This window comes from Pinus tabuliformis, chromosome 6 (assembly GCF_031772625.1).
Source record: "Pinus tabuliformis cultivar Carrire ecotype Pingquan chromosome 6, CPIR1, whole genome shotgun sequence".
Taxonomy (NCBI): domain Eukaryota; kingdom Viridiplantae; phylum Streptophyta; class Pinopsida; order Pinales; family Pinaceae; genus Pinus; species Pinus tabuliformis.
Genome location: NC_142292.1, coordinates 1,520,313,796 through 1,520,332,856, shown reverse-complemented (window position 1 = coordinate 1,520,332,856; position 19,061 = coordinate 1,520,313,796). Strand labels below are relative to the sequence as shown.

General features: G+C 33.5%; 1 pseudogene; it reads right to left on the bottom strand.

Annotated features, from left to right (window-relative positions):
• Positions 1–941: 941 nt before the first annotated feature.
• On the bottom strand, positions 942–3,996 carry LOC149264478 (protein-L-isoaspartate O-methyltransferase-like; annotated as a pseudogene).
• Positions 3,997–19,061: the final 15,065 nt, after the last annotated feature.

Genomic DNA, 19,061 nt, shown 5'->3' with positions numbered 1-19,061 from the left:
AAGGGGGTAGTCCTACACTTGTTCTTGGTACTGAGAGAAGGATGATCTTTCCCATTTTATTCCATACAAATGGTGGCATTTACTATAGTGGAAGTTCTCCTAATCTCCAGTAAGATGTTGACTTGTCTATCTTTACAAAGTACAGACTTTCCATGGTTCCTCTCATATATTGAAGATATGTAAATATTGTACTCTCACATGACATGTTTCTCCATGGTTTCAATGTTTGTTGTATTACTTATCTTGCATCAAAGCTGTTCTTCTCTCTTGCAGATGGTATTTATTTTTTGGAATCTCGATATATTGGGAAAATTCCTCTGATGTGATTTTGACCATGTGAGATAATTGTTTTTGTTGATAATGGTCTTTGTGAACCATTATTCTTTTTGTTTATGTTAATTTCTACTCATGTTATTTCATTTCTTATTAGATAATTTTCTTATCACTATTCTTTAGTGTCTTATAGTATTCAAAGGTAAATGTTCCTATATTTATAGTGTTGAATTTCTATGGTTCCTCTCGTATATTGAAGGTATGTAAGTTTGTACCTCTTGCATGAAATGTTTCTCCATGGTTTGAATGTTTCTTATATTACATATCTTGCATCAAAGATGTTCTTCTCTCTTGGACATTGTATTTATTTTTTGGAATCTCGATATACTGGGCAAATTACTTTGATGCATTTTTGAATGCATGAGATAATTTTTTTGTTGTTGATAATGGTCTTTATGAACCATGTTTATTTTTGTTTCTATAATTTCTCTTCATGTTATTTCATTTCTTATTAGATAATTTTCTCATCACTATTCTTTTAAATTTTTAACCTATAGAAATAAATAATCAAGCATTATAAAAAAAATTAAATAAACTTATCTCTACTCACACATACACATAATAATCATTGATAACCATTTCCTAGCATAAGGCAACACCAATCATGATTAATAACCATACAAATTCTCTTGTGTACTAGTCAAAGGAATGTAATGAATGGATGTCTCACCATGAACCTTTAAATATCCACCAAGTTGCTTGTCAATGACTTGTAAGTATTGAAAGAAGTCACCAACATGAAAGACCATCTGTTCCTCGGGTTTTAGTTGTTCAATAAATGGATTTAGAACTTATAGGGAAATAACAAAAAAAATGAATAGCATTATCAGGAGCCAGATCTGGCCAACCTAGTCAAGAATCTATAGTGATAAAAGACATGTCAAAACGAGGTCGATATGAAACATTTCTTAGGAGAGCATAAGTTGCAATTGGGAAAATTTTAAATTGTAATGGTTTTCCATCTCCTAAATCCTAAAAGCATAAGCAATAGTGGTTTAATTTTAACATGCAAGGACAAGCTTCCATCTACCAATAAAGGCGCCACTTTTACTTTCTTGAAATTCTCTATTGACATTGTAACCAAATGTAGAATGTGATCCACACCAATAACAGGACCTTACAGACCAACCGTCATTGCAAAAAAGACAATCAAGTAACCAGTGTTTGCAACAAATTCAAAAGGTTAAGAGTTGGATAGAGAATCCCCCCACCAACTTTTCCCAGATATAACTCTACTGAGAAATAGTACACCACGACTGTAATTCATAGTTGCATTATCTTCCATAACAAACAATTAATAAACAAGTAATTCCCGATAAATAGAAAGGTAGAATGTAGTTATGGTAAGATTTGATAGCTACATTCAGTTTCCAGTAAAAGACTATCAATTTGGTTTGGTTGAAATGAACAATCATTTGCACTGTGGTAAGAGTTTTTTAATATTAAAGTTATAAGTTAAGACTTAAGAACCTTTAAATAATATTTGAAACTTGGGGTGAAAAAAAAAATCTCGTGGACAAATAAATTTGACTTTTCACCAGCTCAATGAAATAGATCAATAATTTCTAGCAAAATTTACAATTTATGAGTGATGTTCACAACATCATCAAAGTTCGGATGTGAAGTTACTCTATATTTTTTTACTACAACACTACCATGCTACACCAATCAAATGACATGGAAATAGAACTCAATTCGAGAATGAAGCCACACTTTTCAAAGACCAATTATTGAGTAAGATTCAACAATAACCAATAAATATTGGCAATGGAGATTAGGGTTGACCAAGCGTAGCTCAAAAAGTGTTGTCCGAAGAAACACTCACGGAAACCAGGCAAATGGATCATTATACATTTTGTCTTCTATTTTGGATTAAAATAATTCCACAACTACTTTTCTTCATTGTCCACTGTTTTTACTAAGTGAATGTTGAAAGAAAAACAAGCCTTCACTAAAGAAGCTTCAATTTCATAGGTTTAATCATTAATATAAAACCTACCATTAAACTTTACAAATATAAAACCTAGATTTAAATGATTTCTTTAGGTGCTCATCATGTAGATGTTTCCAACCTTTCTAAGTAATATTTGTTGTCAATAAGGCATTTTCATCAAATTGAAAAAAAAAATAACTCGTCTTAAAGATGGACTTCATCATTGATGCTAGAAACAATGGAAATTATTAGGGTTATAAATAGAGATAGTAATGTAATGGGAACTTTTTGGCGTCACATTAAATGCAATGGAGTACTTGTAGCGGTTAACATATAAGATGTATAGTATATTCACAATGTTGTTGGCAACTTCTCTCCATAATTAACTCTTCAGTTTAACAAGTACATATGAATGAAAATATCACAATCTTAATTATAGAGTTTGGTTCATGATTAGAAATGGTTTTAGTTTCCGAAATGGGTATAATTTTTGGAAATGGAACTTTCAAACTTTAGGATATATATATATATATATGGGAACTTCTTGGCGTCACATTAAATGCAATGGAGTACTTGTAGTGGTTACCATATAAGATGTATAGTATATTCACAATGTTGTTGGCAACTTCTCTCCATAATTAACTCTTCATTTTGACAAGTACATATGACTAAAAAGACCACAAGCTTAATTATAGAGTTTGGTTGATGATTAGAAATGGTTTTAGTTTCTAAAATGGGTATAAGTTTTGGTAATGGAAATTGCAAACTTTAGGATATATCTATATATATATCTATATATATATATATATATATATATATATATATAGAGAGAGAGAGAGAGAGAGAGAGAGAGAGAGAGAGAGAGAGAGATTGTTAGTATGGCTATAAGGCCAAATGATCTATGGAATGGAATCTTACATCTTTGAAGTTCATGCCTTGCTAAACTAAGAGGTAAAAAGCATGATGGAAAAAATAATTATGAGGGCTAAGAGTGAAGGAGGATGTCCCATGAAGTTCTGTCCTTAATACATCACTAGAGTGTAGATCTTCTTATAAGGAATTAAAAATTTAACATGGAATAATGTCATAACTTCATTTCAATTTTGCTATTTATATCTAATATTTTTTGTTTAGTGTATTTTACTCAAGATAGATCCAGTCTCTGTATAGAACAAAATCTTAGTTCAATATTTGTGATTTAATTCTTCATAACACATTAAAATTTATGAGATGGTGAGACCATTTTGGACACTAGTTAGGTAATTTTCATCTGCCATTTAAACTTAAAAGCTTTGAAAAACTTTAGCTCCGTATTATAAAAATGAGGTGACCATTAATTGTACAACATGGCCACAAAAAATACATGCACAATGCTAAGTGACATGCAGGCTAAATAGTTCATAATTAGTTCTACAATAAATCTAACCTTAAAACGATTCATACTTGGTCCTAGGTAAATATTTATCTGACCCAATGTCCAATGCACACATTCCTGGCTGCAAATTTTCCTTCAATAGTTCAAGACAAGTGGCATGCATTTGCAGTGCGAGGATAGTCACATTATATCCTATTGGTATGGGTGTATCTAAATATGGAGAGTTCTCTTTGGGCACAAACAATCTCCTTTCAATATTTTGCATGATATCTACTACTCTACTAGATTTAATAACTCCATAAATTTATAGATGTTTTACAAGTGAATTATTATTAGCCCAAACTCTATTGTAAAAATGTTGTTGCCAAAGTACAACACAATGCAAAGGTTAACTGGACATGCATGCATATACATGACACTATTTAAACGTTCCTTGCATATTTTAAAATATGGTATCCAACACTATACTTACATGTTGGAGTTGTCTTTTAGTAGCTTATAGTATTCAAAGGTAAATGTTCCTATGTAATTAAAAATTGGATATGGGGTGAATCAGGCCTTTCTGAGGTTAATCAAAAGATATTGATGTGGTTGTTACATATCATGAAGTTTGTATGAGTTTTAATCCTAAAACTGTATATCTAGGAATTTGTGTTCTGCATCTTTTTTTGTTCTCAAAGGATAATTGACATTTTTGAATTTTATGTATTTTCCCATGAGTATTTTGAATTTCATGAATTCTTGTTACCTTGTGATGTGTTTTTATATTTTTTTCCTTCATAATTTATTTTACACTAATAGCCATAAATGTTTATAAACTTCAGTGTGTTGATTATTAATACAAGGTATAATGAACATACAATATTATCTAGCACTTTAGTATGTTTTTCTGCTGCAATGCATTTTATGTTCATTTTGGCCATAAGCACTCATTTTGTCTTGCACAAGGTGGTAGAGTTGTGGACAAGAAGATGATTTAGATGTGACTGTGAGAATTCAAAGTTTGGCAGTATCTCTCGTAAGACAAAGATTATGAAAATCATAAAAATTCTTACAAACAAAATTATAAGGGATTGTAATGTACTTTTCATAGATCATATACTGACTTGGATGGGTAAACCCAAAGAGAGATGATTCAATGTTGTATTTGTGAGGATTGGTTCCATGAGAACCATCTTGGTTTCCAAGTAAGATATTAGGTAACATTTCAATTACTACCATAAAGTGAAAGTGTTAATTTTTTTGGGTAAAGTGGATTGCTGTGTCTTTATGAGGAAATGTTGAAAGGGATTGAGTTTAGGACTTTTGTTTTTGAATAGTAAAGAGGAAAATAATGACATAAGCAACTACTTTTACTTACTAGTTGGATTTCCTTGAGTTTTTAATTTTTTCCTATCGGGTTACTAGCCACGTCAAATAAATCTTCCTTTTTTTAATTTTGTTTTAACATTTTAGGTGATTATTTTTTTGTAGTACCAAATATGATGAAGGGGTACCCACTGTACAAGGATTTTATTTTCCAACCCTACCACTAGTCGATGTTCCTTCTTGTAATTCTACTAAGAGAGTTTTATTTTGCCATCAATAAATGAGGGAACATATACTAACATTGAAAACACTAAGAAATATTTGTAGGAAGAGAATTGCATTAAGAATGATGTTGAAAAAGGGTGTTTACAAATAGTTCTTAATACTGAGGAGATAGTTAATTCTCAACTGACCAATCCTAACATTGATATTGCTAAGGATGACAAACCATTAAATAAACCTGCTGCTCTTATCAATGATAATAATTATGTTGATAATCATTTACAACAACAAACTCGTGTAGTGAATGAAAGGAACCATTCTAGTCCTGATGTTGCCAATCCAATAATAGATTTAGGAGAGGCTCTCTCCCCTGTGTCTCGTGCATCTGATATCAACTCATCAGAAGACATTGGCATCATTAATGAGATTGAAACATGTTTAGAAGAAAAAAAAATTATGAGAGAATTTCACCTGAGCCAATAGACTACTTTTAACCCAGTAGATCAAATAATGATCTACCCAAATGTGAGTGTATGATTGTGAAAATAGATAAAAGGATCTAGCCCTTATTCCCTCCTACAAAAGCACACACAATCCACACTCATACAAGATGCTACAAAATAAGGGTTTGAGGGATGGTACCAGGCACCCTCGCAGAGCAGTGATGTCTCTTGCACCCGATGTAGAAAAAAATCACTCCTACTCAAAGATCCTGCTTTCTCTTGCAATAAGACAAGGCCCTGCACACATACACTACCAAAAAAACCCACAATAACAATCTGCAAAGGGCTTATCGTTTTAAAAAAACATGAACAAGCATAAAACATGATCAAATAATTAATATAGGAAAGGAACATATATCTATTAATAAAAAATGGAAACACAAAACATAATATACTCAAGCAATAAGCTCCTCTCCTCCAACTTGCAACTTGGCTTCCTTCTCCCAATGCAGTAGAGCTCCCGCACTATAGTATAGATCGTATCCTTTATCCCCCTTTCCTCTTGGAAAAATTAAATAGGTTCATTCATCCTTTGGAATAATGTATCTAGACACCTAGGGGCTTGAGAAGTTATGAAAATTCTATACTAATGGACCCCTATCCAACTCATACAAAAGTGGGTTAAATTGATCTCCTTGGGAATGACAAACTCTAAAAACCTTTTTCTCAATTATGAAATTTTTCTCAGTTATCTCAATTATGAAATAATTATTATCTCATAATTATAAAATTGTGACAAATAATTATGATAAATAACTCAATCATGTAATTCCACCCTTTTAACATAGAATAAATCTCACAAAAGAAAAAGAAAAGGTGAAAGGGGATGCATTCTAACCAACAACTGAGGTAAGTTGAACTTTGGTTTCTCTCACTATAATGGAGTGAAAAATAGGGTTATGAAAGATGCTCCCTAATGCTTGAGGTCATAATATAAAATGATGTCTGAAATGCATTACAACAAAACTCAAAGCCCAAAATGGAAGGAAGGAGTCAAGACTGCGAAGCTAGATTAGAGGAACTCAAGTGGCGAAGTCTCAACTCTACTGATAACATCCCTGATGTGGGAACACCCATGCTCGATCATAAAGAGAAACTAAACATGGCTGCCAAACATATATTGTGGATCCATGACATGAAATTCTAAAACATGGCCATGAATAATATGTAGTGGATCCATGTAACACATCATACAAATCATATCCACCAATGAATACAATGTGGATCTATGTCATAGTATACACCAATAGGACTATGGACACATAATACAATAGGTGCTCCAAAGTCCTCCTCAAAGTACATGAATAATACATAACTCGAATGCAGCTTGGGAAGGGTGACATAAAAGAGTGATATGTCCCTAGCCAAGGGTCTTCAACACAACACTGATGGTACACATCTACAACATGTGAATATATGTGTTGATGTTGAGCATGGCAAAAACCATATGATTATCGGTCAATGAGGTGTACCATTAACATACACTAGGGGACCCACCAATAATGAAAGTGGACCATAAAGTACCTAGTACAATCCACTAAGTGTGAATAGATGAGCTTACATCGAAGACTGGTGGACTCGACCGATCAAGAGTTAATGATGTAAACCCATTGTCGATTGTGTGACTTTAGGAATCCTACCACTAAGGTTTGCAAGCTCTAAGGTACTACCAGTTCCTAGATCAAGCTCTTGGATAATGAGCTGAAGTCGATAGGAGAAGATCTATTGAAGGAGGTCCTTGAGGTATCCCCCATCAATCGACACAGAACAAACCAAGAGATGATGTGAATGGATGAATTCATGAGATGATGAAGTACAACTATCACAGGGATGGCTTACACAAAAAGGTCATTGAGGACTGTACATGGCCAACACATGCTGAGACTTCCCTTGAAAACATAAATACATGACACAAAAGTGACTTGGAAACATTACCAATGAGCACCACGTGATATCGTGCAACAACATAGGAGGCATTGAAGCATGCTCCAATGAGACTGGAAGAGTAACCAACCAGAGGAGTAAATAGACTCATATGTATGGTACGACTCCTAGGAAAGCTAAAACCCAACTGTAAGATAATGACGTAGACAAATGTCGTGTTCAAAGGAAATGCAAGTGACTCTGCTAATTTGATGACTAATAGAAATAAATGTTCCATTCCCATTTTCTCTTTTTAGTCTCCTTCATGATTTAATGAGCACAAAAGAGAAAACAAGTATGCTCAATAGATTCATTTTTCATAAGGTTTAATGCTCCGGCCTAAAAAAAGATAAAAGTACACTCATACCCTTCTCATAATTTAACAACCTCTGAGAATGGAAAATAGATTTCTTGCCGACTTTAAATTTTTGAAACGAGTAGGAAAAGATGGAAAGAAATCGACATTTTCACATAAATTTTATGAACTTGAAAAGATGGAAAAATAAGCTTGGGGTTTTCATAAGTTTATTGAGTCATGAAAAGAGGATCAAAATGAAATCAATGTTTAATTAATTAGCGAAAAAGAAAACAAGGCTAAAAGGAGCTTGGTGCCTTTCAAGGTTTAATGAGAATAAGAAGGGCACAAAGGAAGCTCATCTTGAAGGAACAAGTGGTATAATGGTAGCAACTAGTTCCAGTATGATGGAACTGTTCAAAGCATAAGAAGGCATAGAGACAGATAAAGAAGAACAATCATCACAACAGTTCCTCCAAGAAAGGGTAAAACACCAAGTGAAAGCAAATGATAGGCCAAACAGATGGTGACAATGATGGAAAAATAAAACCAAGGCTCATTATGTAGAAACATGCTATTAAAATGTGATAATCAAAAGGGATAAATTTTGGAATTCTCTTAGGGTAAGGCCAAAAAGTGATGAAGAAGAGAAGAATGCAACCCATATTCTATGTCATGGAACATCACAAGGAGGGATTATGAAAAGATGATACATGAGACACTACATGGACACCAACATGGAAATAAGTTGCTAACATAGGAATTCATGATAAGGAAGGCTCTAACATCACGCTACGATGTGCATAAAAGAGAGCGCTAATGCCACAACTTGACAGGTTTGAACATAAGGCACAATGATGGCACTAACAGTTAATCATGCAATGAAGATGAAAATATGTGTCCTACTCTTATATGCCAAGTTCAGAGAAACACATCTAAGGTCCAATGGATGTCGCAGTCAAAACACCACCTTGTCCTGTAAAAAACATCTAGAAAGAGTAAACCCATGGCTAAATCACATAATGAAAGAAATAAACATGGATGAGGTAAAAACAAGACCATATATTTTTTTGATTTTTTAGTTTAATAATTTTTTTGGATATTTTGGCATATATGAGATACTAGAAAAATTCTCGCATCACACAAAAAACAAAAAAGAGATAAAAATATCAAACAATCCTATGTACAATATGTACTAGTGTAACTCAATCTAATAGGTCACATTAAGGTGTGCCCACTACCTGGCATAGGCCAAGGATTTCCATACATGAAGTCATGGAGGAGTGAAGATACCATATGGCACACTGTGATGGGTCCATGCCACAGAGAGTTGAACTGTCTGATTCCTAAAGGTTGATGATGCTAGGGAAAACCTAGAACCATAGTGTTATCAGGAAGGAAAGAGGAAATACAAAGTGAGTGGACTCGTGAGCTAGTGCAACTCCTTGACAAGGACTATCAACACATAAAGGGCGTACACGTCAGTCATCAATTGGTGCAGATGAGCTGGAAAATTCATTAGAAAGTTCAACATTAGAAACCCAAGACTTGAATCGGTCCATGGGTGGCATTGCCAAGGAGGGACAAGGAGATGCCCCCTAGATCGATTGAAGATTTTTTTTGCTAATCTCTACCTTTTCCAATTCAAGAATACTAGAGGCATCAAGAGGACTAATCTCCCTAGGTTGATTAATAGGTGAATCCATGACCTCTAATATGACTTGCTAAGAAGGCTCATCATCGAGGGAGTCATGTGGAAGAGGCATAGTGATAACCCATGTAGGAAAAGGAGTTTGATCACATTCCATATTGAGAAGGATTTTTTCACCAACATTAATAAGTATTGACAGGAATACCAAAGAGGAAATATCTTCCACTAAAGGTGACGTCACATGCTCAACATGTTGATCTACATCTATAGAAGAAGGAAACTCCCAAGGGTCAGGTGACCAATGGGGTCCACAGGTGACAGGGTCCACAAGTGACAGAAGAGGCCATGTGCATAGGAGCAGTGGTAGAAGAAGAAGGAATGCCAGGCAGGGGTAAAGTAAAAATACCCTTAAGATATGAGCTATTAAACAATCCTGAACCAACACTCTCATAGCTGCTAGGGTTATCTCCAATGCATGACATAACGTTGTCATAGCCGTAGACTTAGTCAATGGTATACAATAATCAAGCTGATTGATTGTGACAATATTTCCTTCATGGGGAAAGTAAATCACATGAAACACTGAAGCAACAACAACACACATGGCATAAAACTAGCTACGACCAATCAGAAAGTTATAACCTAAGGGAGCATCAACAACTTCAACATCAACATAAGCAATCTTACGCCCTAGCTCGATGGAAAACTTTGGATAAGGAGATTGAATATGCCAAGGGGTGGTATTAGTGTCATCTTCAAATTGAAAAATCCCAAACTTACTGATGACCTTGTTAGGGTTAGTGCTTAATGGATCTAGATTGAAAGAAGAGTAGATAGATTCGATAGAGATAGATGGAGTTGCAATTGAACCTGAATTGGAAGAAGATGAACCCAAGAAGGTGGAACCTTGGGATACACTTGAAGGCTAACTTTGTGTTCCAGACATGATTCTTCAAGTCGATTATGTGGTTCAAGAAGAGCCAGTGATACTTTTCAGGAACCTTCAATGGGCTTCTACCTCTAAGAAAATCTTATGACGTTGAATTTCATTGGTAGGAGTGTATTAAGGGATATCGCCTCTAAGACATCGAGAAATTTGGGGTTCACTACTCATGCAAGATTAATGACAAAGATTATGTACGTGCTGGTGTTTACATTCACATTCTGGGTTAATGAGAACCTCACATTGATTGAACTAGTTAATTTCACATGCTATCATTGACCAATCATGGTTCAATTGTTGAGTATTGGAATTTTTGTTCATGATATAGTCAAGTAATGAACTGAAAATAATTAGTTGATAATTTAACAAAGGGATCAGGCTAGGTTGTATATTGGACTGAATGGTCATGAATTAGAAGAAAATGGTAGTGATTATAAGATGATTATTTACGAATGATTGGTAGATTGAGAATAAAAAAGACGTTGATAATTTTGTTAGAGTTGAACAAACTAAACTATACAATTCCTTTAATCTTGTTATCACAATAAGATAATGAAAAAACATTAAATGAAAGAAGGAAAAAATGATATATACATTTGAAAACTAATATTCACAATGTGATAAGAGATCAACAAGGCTTTAAAAAAAGCAAAAAATAAGATTTAAATTAATAGCGAGCCAGTTAGGATTCTAGGCTAAAACATTGAAATCCTATAGAGGATAAGTTGTGAAAAACAATAAATAAATTTCACAAAATATGAGAGGCATATAATGATGAAGATTGTATAAAATAACAAACTAATTTTTTTGAAATAATAGTCAAATCTTCACAGCGGGCCTCTACGAAGAACATTAACTAGTTCTATTACTCAAACTATTGCAATGTACAAATTCATATACAAAAGTCAAGGAATTCCAATGGGAGTGATCACATATCTATCTTTCACTTAATCTGGATGAATGGGTGATTTTATTTATGAAAAATTATCACTATTATCACTGATAAAATAAGAATCAAAGCTTTAGAACAACAAGTAAATGATCAGAAAGAACATGAGATACCTTTATAAGTCCTTGAATAATTGAGGAAAGTCACTTTATTTGGTCTCTCCTTTAGAGATAAAACTGATGTCACCATTAAGATCAACTCTCTAGTTTATGGAAAATAAAATCAAAGGAATAAGTAACAACCTAATATTTTGGTAGTATACCTCTCTTCACAATGTTCTCCCTCTGCGTTCATAAATCTCTCCTCCTTTTAAAGAGGCTTCAAGTGGTTTTGACAGTTTCCAATCTTAAAAGATCAAATTAGTTATATTCCTAATCAAGGTGATTAGGGTCAAGAGAAGGGACTTTTAAAGGCTAGATTTAGAATTTCTTAAATTAAAAGTTAGCCACTAATAGGTGGGACCCTCATTTCCATTTGATCGGGCCTCCTTGTCTCTTTTAAAACATAATTAAATTGAAAGCATCAACTCTATTTATCTCATAAATGTTGACCATCATAAAACATAACAATATTGTTCCACAACCATAATCCATATGTAGTCAAAAATCAATCCATATCATCACATAAATGTATCACATCATAAGCCCATAAACGGAACCTTGTATCTCTAGTCCACATTGTTTCTCCACGTATCAAGCATATATGTAACGTGGCACCAAAAAATATACATATGCATAAAAAATATATAGATGTATATACCAAACTTGTTTCTCGTGTGCTAAAGTATCATCAAAATATAAACATAGGATCCAATAGATAACTGAAAAGTAACAAGCAATAAAACTGTAAACAGTGATATCAAAAACATGACCTGTGCCCAAATAAAAACCAAAATTAATTCCCCAGCATATGATAAGGAGCTAACTCTGCTTGTTTCTCCTCTTGTTGTAGGCGTGATGACACTGAATTTGAAGATCCATGAGATGAACCAAAAGAATTGGCTTGAGAATTCTTTTGATGCTCACTAGCAATAGGTAAGGGGATGACAAATAAATTTGATGATTGACCAGCTATGTTAGACAATGTCGTGTGCTGTTGGCAGACTCGATGTGTAGAGGAAGCATGCTGTGAAGTAGTGGATGGTTTAGGTACATTAGGAGACATATGTATGACACGAGAAGAAACAAATTGTAGATGAGACATATGAGCTTCAGGGGGATGATTAGGAGGAGACATATCAAGCCAACCCAGCATTTAACATAGAGGTTGTGCAGGAATAGCTTGTTCCAAGCTGTCATTATTTGGATTGACCAGGGGGGCAGATGTGTGTAGAGGGAGGAATGCCTAAAGGAGGAGTTTGTTGAAACAAGGGTTTTTGTGATTGAGGTTGTGCCTCAAACTAATTTTGAGGTAACCCTAACAAATTTTGTCATCTATGAGCGTAAAAACTATGTTCAAATTTGAGAATTAGCATTGAAATGGACTAAAATTCTTGGTTCTATTTCCACTATAACACCTATGTTGATTTTTGTTTGTTCTTTCTTTGCCTCTGTTTTGATTAAAGAAACTCATTTTGCAACATATATATTTAATTTCTGATTACACATAGGTAATAACTAGCATGTCATCGTCCATTAATTCATGAACAAGACATTAAGTCTTTTAAGAAAAATGAGAGGAGACATCTTACTGAAACGAGGAACGTGGATGCAATTATATAGATGTATAATCAACCTTGGTGGCATATAGATGTATAATCAAAAGTATCTCTCTATTTTAGCTAGCTCAAAGAAGAAAATTGATATAGGGAAGATTAGAACGAACTCTCATGAGCTCCATAGTGAAACAAGTCATTGGGCAGTTCCTAAAACACCATGGATGGAAAGGATCTGCCATCTCTATGAGAATAGGAACATTTAGGATGAAAACCACTTCCTCTTAGAGTGCCCTGCGTACGACCACATTAGATCTCAGTTTCATAATCTTTGTCACAATACTGACCTTCCTAGCCTTTTACGATGTCAAAATTATAGTGAGCTTGGGAGGCTTATCTCCAAGCTTTTTGAGCATAGGAATAAAATCTTAAATCAAACTAAATAATTTGTTTCTTTAGGTCTAATAGACCAAAGTTTGGTCTCAGTGGACGTTAACCACCACCACCACCATCATCATCATCAATTTAAAATATAGGATGATTTTGTTGAATTTTAATTTTGCACAGGTAACTTCATCCTCAACTCCTAATTGAAATCTACACAAACCAAATAATGTACACCTCAAATAAATACCCTTTTATTAACCTACCTAAAATTGTGACGCCAAGGTCAAAAATTACTTTTCAAACGCTTGGATTCTGAGGTGAATTTGTGGGCATGACAGAGATACGCTACATATAAATAGGCATATAAATACCTATATAAAATTATATATAGGCATATAAATACATATATAAAATTAAGGTTTTAATACTATTTTAAAACTAGATTTAAATTATGGTGTCAAAATCACATTGATGATAATATTCATACAAACAAAATATAATCACATACTTTAATAAATGTTAATTTTCTTTTCTGATGAAGGACTTGTAATTCTATGTTCTTTTTGTTAGATTTCTTGCTTTTATGTTTCAGATTTTCAAATTTTATTTAGCAATAAATAATTAGAGAATATATCAAGAGAATTAAAGAAAACGTTTAGAGAAATTTATAATCATGTACTTACAAAAAACATCTTTCCTCATTTGCTTAATGAATGTCCTCTCACACAAACTGCCATTTATTATCGTGGATTCATATATGGGTTTATGAATTTGCAGTAACATTTATAATATAACATGAATGTTATTTTTGGTTTTACTAACTATGGAATCGTATTTTGGGGTTCTTTTGCAATAAAATTCATATTCAAAGGGGTGGCAGGAGGGGGAGGAATGTTATATGGCCCTAAGAAAATGAAGGTGGTGGAGTATTCATGGGGTCTTGGAAGAATGAAAAATAACCTTGCTGATGTGTGTACTTTTCTACAAGGGATCCAAATATCAATAGATCATGAAGTATCCTCACTCTCGATGTTGGGAGATTCACTCTTATTAATGCATCACCTAACAAAAGGAACTATCCTAAAAGATGAGGCATTGAATCATATAATGAAAATAATTTGGGACTATGATAATGATATGGACTCGTGAACATTATTCCATGTGTTTAGGGAGTTCAACAAGGAGGTAGATAAGTGTGCAAATGAAGGATGTCATCTTGAAATGGGTAATTTGGTTGTCAATATGCAAAAGATATTTTCTCAAATTCCTTGAGTCATTATGCAACATAATCAAATATGAAATAAGCCTTTCGACATCTACAATAAGAGAAGATATAATGGAAGAAACAAAAATTTAAGGAGGAACCAAACCCATGTGGCCTCCCAAGAAAATATATCAATTGATAGAGGTGAATACCCCACAATAAGACTGAGGAAAAATCAATCATAACTCCAAGCATGAGACAAATCAAATGTACAGAGTAGATCCAAAATGCCACCACATTTAGGTGGCTTTGCATTACACAAACTAAAAAATAATTAATGTATGAAGATGAGAGTGGAAATTTCGCCTAATGTGGGATCATATTCCATTCACCCCCACACTCCACACTACGATTTCACAGCAAGCATGATAATATAATGACGCAATCCTGGGTATTCATAGGCCTGAAGGAATTTTTAACTTGGCGTCTATTTATCATTCTAATAGGAAGGTTGTTAATGAAATATTTGTAAGTCGGAAGGTACGCCTATTGTGGGATTCCCCCTAGGCTCCCCACGCTTCAAATTTTTGGAAAATATCAATTTGAACTGTAGTAAGATGTCATCTGGGGTAGGCATTTGGAAAAAGAAAGCAAGTTTCCAGATTGCATCAATGATAAAGCTCGATCACCTCCCATGCAACTTTAGCATGAATTGGTAGGAGTTTCCCTCACTGAGGAGGAATGGGAACAAACATATAAGTGGTCATGCAAGCAGATCATTTTAGAGTTTCATTACATTGGTCACATAGTTACACTCAAGGTCGTCATCATTAACTCCTCCACTGCATAGAAACAACTACCCTAAACTAATGCTCTAAGCTAACTCAGTAAAAATTCATCCCATGGAATCCCCTCAAGCATAGTATTGTCAGGGGATGACAAGTTTAGTTTCAATTGTGGAAAGAGACCTCCCCTTCTCCTATCTTTTTAGAGCACCAAGGTGTAGTTAGGAAAGCACGAAGAAGACAATGTAAGGTGAAGAAGGAACCAGATTTGGAGAGTGAGTGGGAGTTCTACCTTAATGGACTCTGGAAGTGGGAAAGATTGAGCGATTTGGAAAACAACACATAAAATAATCATACAAGAAGGAGGTATTGGTGGAGCAGTTGACAAAGAGAATGGACGCAATGCGAATTATTTTTTTGGATTTGAACTTGAAGATTAGTGAGAAAATAGCTACAATTTCATCCTTAATTGATAAGAAATAAAAAATGGAACCTCATTTAGAAAATCATGATAATGAAATGGCGACTTTGCATCAACAAAATGAGGAATTGCAACTGAAGTTCATGGAGCTCTAGGTAAAATTGAGTAGAATGGAGGATTGTCAAAATGCATCCACCAGCTCTAGTGCTCCATCACCAAATAAGATGTTAGCTTTGAATGAGCCTACCTAGCACATGGGGAGTCTCACCTTCATTTCTGATTAGTGGGAAAGTGAGTTGTAAATTTTGTGTCTTATTGGGCCAACTATGTCGGGTATATGCCTACAAAGAGCCCTTTTTTTGTTTTTCTTATGAAGTCTATGAAGAAATTGTGCTAGTTAAGATAGATAAGAGGAAAATGTTAGCAAAATTGGATGAATAGTGATGTACTTCTAGGTGATCAGCTATGTTCCCAATGTTGATTTAATGTAAAAATTATCATTATTATTAAAAAATTAAATCCATCTTCAATAACATGAATGTTATTTATGGTTTTACAATTATTTCAAATGGTCAACTAGGTCAAGGTGGGACAATGTGTCATGCAACTTCCATACTCCATGACCCAATTCTCCCATTCTACTTCCCACAACTGTTGCATTGATTTTACTATAATTTCAAATGGTCATCCATGTAGGTCAAGGTGGTAAATGTGTCATACAACCCCCCATACTCCATCACCCAATGCTTCCATTCCACTTTCCACAATGGTTGCATACTCCATAGGGTGCTACATGGGCTTATTCAACTTCCCACTAATTTTGATATGTGGACTTATTATGGATATAAATAAATGAGACATTTTTATTTCATTTCCTACCACTCGAGCCTAATTAGGGATGTAAATGAGGTGTAGTAAACCCACTTTCCATCACTCTGATACTTGGCCTAATCAGGGATATCAATGAGGCGTAGTAATTCCACTTCCCACCACTGTTGGCCTAATTAGGGACAATATTTGTTTATATTGTCTATTTCCCACAAAAGTGTGATATGTGGCATTCTACTTCCCAAAAAGCAACATATTAAGGTAAGCTAGTAATTTTTTAAACATGCTTTGTAAAGGGAAATATTAAACCATGGATTAATACATATAAGTAAGTTAATATGACTAATATGATCCATTGATGTAAAATAGATGACTAGAATATGTTAGCATATTTAATTGTAGATCATGTGATCAAGATTTGCAATTAATAGAAAGATTAATGTGTGAAAGTTCGATAAGGGGGACATTTATGGGCCAACGAATGCACACAATATATAAAATTTACACGACTTGCATTTTGTTATAAATTTAAAGGAAAAATTTGCACTAAGGAATCCTATTTATGCATAGAATATCGCGAGAGTTTTTTTGTTATATTTTAAAGCCACTTATTACTTTAATTATGCATGAATGTTTTTCCTATTAGGAAGTATTCATGGTATCATTTAAAAAAAATAATTTATGATTTTGATGATTTTGGTTTCATATAAATAAAGAATCTTAAGATATAAGAATGAGTTTAGTTTTTTATTTTATATAGAAGACTGATTTGTGTATCATTAGAAAAACATATATTTTTTTTATTTTTTTTATAAAAATTGGATAAAATGATTTTTAGTGAAATTATAATATTTTATTATCTAAATAATATTTTTAAATAAAAAATAAGTTTAACACTTCCAAAAATTCTCAAATACTAAATAGGTACATGGGTCAGAAGGCCTTCCTCAAAGCTGCTAGGAAGTCTCTAGCTAAAAGAGAACCGAAGGAGCGGATTCCAGGTGTCCATCTTCCATTTGTTTAGGGGACCACTGATAAGATTGCAAGGATTCTCAAGAGTCATAGTGTCCCCGTGACCTTTAGGCCCCTTTACACCATTCGTAAGTCCCTTAGATCTGTGAAGGATCCTATCGACCCTAAGGATATGAAAGGGGTATATATTATCCCTTGTTCTTATGGAACCCCCTATATTGGTGAGACTGGGCGCTCCATTAATCAAAGGATTAGTGAGCACGCAACTGACCTTAAACATAGGAGAACCAAGTCTTCCGCTTTAGCTGAGCATGCGGAGAAAACCAAGCATCATGTGTGTATTGAGGAGGCTAGTGTCATTGCTAGGGTTTCACAGTTCCATCATTGGAAATTTAGGGAAGCCCTTGAGATTGAAAAGAGGCCGAGCAATCTCAATAGAGAAGATGGTTGGAAGATCAGTAGTTGCTGGGTCCCAACACTCTCTTCCTAGACGCTTTCTTCCTTCCTTTCCCCTCGTTTTTTGGCTCTAATAATTTATTTATTTATTTATTTTGATAGAAAATTTAATTACTTGTATAATAATAAGTTATTATACAAGTAATTAAATATGCAATTAATTTTATCTGATTAGTTAAAATATATTTTTATTCTTTCCACCCTTGACTTATTCTAATAATATTATTTTTAACTATTAATACTAGTTATAACTAACTATTATCTTAATAAAATTAATTAATTAATATTTGTAAAGTAATTTTTATAAAGTAGATTAAACCTTTAAGTGTATTCATATAAACAATTAACTAAAATTTGATTAATTTATTAAGTAATCCTCTAGGTTAATTTAACAAAATAGATAAAATTAACTTAATTTCACTTTCTTATTCTAAAATTTATATTTTATATGTATTTATTAAATAGTTATTACCTTTTATAACTAACTATTAACAACCATTTAAAATTACTTTATATATATATATATATATATATATATATATATATATATAAAAATTAAAGGTGTGGTTATTTGTCCCTCTATCTTAATATAACCATCTTCATATTTAATATATTAAATTAACATATTTTATGACCTTGGTCTAACTAACTGATCCCTTGTCAAAATTAAGCCATTGGTCAATATAGCTGTTGCCCGATCAGGAATTGTAGCCGTTGGAGGTTCTGCTCTGACTATTTAACATGCAAAAGCTTGATCTGATTCTTCAACTTGTCCTGACGATGAACCACATTGGTTGGTTTGAAACGCGTTGACAAATGAAATATCATGTGATTTACGTCAAAAAATGTCTCGTAAACTTGATATGGATCACAGAGGCCTCAATTCAACAATGATTAAATTTCTCATTTCAAATGATTA